General features: G+C 35.3%; 1 protein-coding gene across 2 annotated transcripts in view; it reads left to right on the forward strand.

Moving 5' to 3' along the window:
* Positions 1-985, forward strand: part of LOC108256151 (prospero homeobox protein 1) — a 29,941-nt gene extending 28,956 nt beyond the window's left edge. For both annotated transcript variants that reach the window (XM_017452739.3, XM_017452734.3), the window contains exon 5: positions 1-985. This exon is cut by the window's left edge and continues 805 nt beyond it. The gene's annotated coding sequence lies outside the window, so the exon portion shown is untranslated.
* Positions 986-3,194: the final 2,209 nt, after the last annotated feature.

Below are 3,194 nucleotides of genomic sequence, written 5' to 3' on the forward strand. Positions count from 1 at the left end.
TTATTCCAAAATGTAAATCTCTAACTATATGCAAAACTATATTACAGACTTTACATTAGAATAGCTTTTCATGAAGTCCTCGCCCTGGAGTTTGGTTTATATGGGTCCAAGATTTGACATTTTCGGCTGGCTTTGATTGACAGCCCAATGCACCAATCACAACATTTGAAAGGGCATCATAACCCCGCCCATTTTTTATTTTTTAATTTGCTACACAGCCTGTAATTATTATTTTTTTTTTCCCCCTCGTCAGTTCTGTGGTTTACACAGAAAACACCTTTTTAATGTATACTGCAATGGTCCAGTCCCTCTGAAGCACGTAGTGTCACCAGCATAAACACACACACACACATACACACACACACACACACACACGGTCCTGCTGTGTGTGTGTGGCACTTTCTAAGTTAAAGAGGCGTCTCTTTGCGTGGTGAACGAGCGGGAGGTCGTCATCTCAAGGCCAAGTTTCTGGACGACTACACCACGGATGTAACGTCACATCGAAATTTAAATTCGGTCACTGTGCACATCTCAAGAACACACATTTAAATGCCCTTCAACTGCTCATTCCAGAGGAATCGTTTGAAACCTTCGAGGACGTATGAGTGTGCGTGTGTGTGTGTGTGTGTGTATGCACTCTTTTTTTTTTTTTTTTCTCTGCGCGAGTGATTTTTTTTTTGTTATTTTTTTTTTGCTGTGTGGTAATTAGCTCAGTATTTTGATGGTGTTTCTTGAATACTGAATTGCTATGAAAATAAAAGGCAACCATGTTTGAAGAGGACACATTACGACATTAATTCAATCCTTGCATATGATTTTTATTTTTATTTTTATTTTTTTTTTTTTTCCTTGGATGTTACGATTTGAAAGTTTGTACTGTATGGATATGAATTGAAAAAAAAAAAAAATGCACTTACCTGTTGTTCAGTGAAAGCAATGACATTGGATTTTATTTAATAAAGATTGAAAATATACTTGAAACGAAGATTATTTTTACTTTTGCCTTTTTGGATTTGGCCTTCTTTCTGTAGTAGCTGTAGACGCCATTGTACGCATGATTAAAATAAATAAATAAATAAATGATGTAAATAAATAAATAAATAGAAGCTCTCGCGAGATAAAACTTCAAGAAATTTCTGGTAAATCATACGGTAAATACAACCCCCACCCCCCACCCCAAAAAAAAAAAAATAAATAAATAACACAACAACAACAACAAATTCAGAAACAAAATTGAACATCACCTGCTCAATGCTGATTGGACACTGACTGAACATCTGACTATATAAGGAAAGAAGGCTTGCGCATTTTCAGCACGTTACCTAGTTTGGCCGTAATAATGCCGCGTATCTAAAATAATATAGTATCTAAGCAATAGTATAACCCTTAATAAAAAATAAACGTGAATAAAAGAATCAGTGGATTCCTTAAAGCTCATACTTCCTCTTACTGTAAATATCCTCCAGCTGCCTGCTTTCCACACTGTAGCCAATCAGCAACAAGTATATGAGAAAGAAGAAAAAACAAATCCTTTGTTAGAATTCTTGCACATGTTGCACGCTCTCACACTGTCGTAGCCCAAAGGCAAGTTATCAAGTTGTGGCAAGAACCTCTGAACTAGATATTTGTATAAATAACCAGGCTTGGATAAGTTTTTATGATAGCAGCACCTGTGTTATCTAACTCTTCACCTGGTATCATTGTAGCTAGCTTTTCATTGCTGTCAAAATTTCAGATTAGGGCAGAAGGTTAGGAAATATTGTCATGTTTGGAATGCTAGTCGCTAGCTAGAATGCGTAATACACGCATTTATGTTTATATTGTTAGCGAAACATTGATCGGTTTATCACTTGTACGTCGAGTCAATTCGTACAATTCTGTTGCTAGGAAGTTGGTAGTTTGTGTTCAAAATGTACCCCAGATTTGTTGGATTTCAAAAAAAGGGAAAATGTTGAATTTTGTTGAATTTCATTCAAAAAGCGTCGTATAAAAAGCTACAACCACTAACCCTGTCCATCATAACAGTGACATATTACAAAGCTCATCATCATGCTCAAGCGCTAACACTAAACGCTAACTAAAATCTAGCTAGCTAGCTAGGGCGCAGGGTTTTGGAGATTTGCTGTTCTTCCTTCTTGTCAATATTTCCTAGCCTATGTTATCTAGCTGTTCTTCCTTCTTGTCAATATTTCCTAGCCTATGTTATCTAGCTCTTCTTCCTTCTTGTCAATATTTCCTAGCCTATGTTATCTAACTTTTTATATGGTTTCATTTTAGCTAGCTTGGCTCAACAAAATAGCAGCTTGTCATGTAATCAGGGAAGAAGGCTAGGATTTGTAATAATATTGTAATGCTCACAGTTAATTGTGTCACTAGCTAGCGGGCTTCATGCAGTTATTTTATTGTTAGCAAGACATTTAGTGAGTTATTTCTTGTACGTATGGTCAATTCGGACAGTTCTGTTGCTAGGAAGTTGGTAGTTTGTGTTCAAAATTGGTTGGATTAGCAAAACTTGTTGAATTTCATTCGGACAAAGTTGTATAAAAAGCGACAACTACAAAGTCTGTTCATTGTAATGTTAACACTAAAACTTCAACAGCTAGCAGGCTAGTGCGCAGGATTTTTTTATTTTATTTAATTTTTTTGTTTGTTTGTTTTTAGAAATTTGCTGCTTTTCTAGTTATCTAACCTATGCTATGTAATTTTTCACCTGGTACCATTTTAGCTAGCTTTATTCTAAAAATAAATAAATAAATAAAAAATAGCAGATTGTCACATAATCAGGGTTATTACTACTTGTTGAGTAATGTTTAGTAGTGTTTATATTGCAGTACTGTAGACTTTTATTGGTTTATTTATTCATATTGCCATTTCATACAAATCTATTGCTTGGAAGTTGGTAGTTTGTGTTCAAAACGCACTCTAAAGTTGTGTTGTCGCTAACGTCGTCCATCGTAACCTCAAAACCAGCTTGCATCTTTTGTGCGTAGATTTGCAATGAGAAGATTATTTTGTATTAGGACATTAGAGCTTTAGAGCCTTGATGCTAGCTTCAACAGCTCGCTAGCTAGCTAGTGTATAATGTTTGGGAAATGTGCAATTCTTCCTTATTATCAAGTTTCTTTTGCTAAACTCTGAACTTGGTCTCAGTATATGTACATACAACTTTATTTTAACACACAGTTAATATGGGG

The sequence above is a fragment of the Ictalurus punctatus genome, chromosome 2, assembly GCF_001660625.3.
Source record: "Ictalurus punctatus breed USDA103 chromosome 2, Coco_2.0, whole genome shotgun sequence".
NCBI classification, from domain to species: Eukaryota; Metazoa; Chordata; class Actinopteri; order Siluriformes; family Ictaluridae; genus Ictalurus; species Ictalurus punctatus.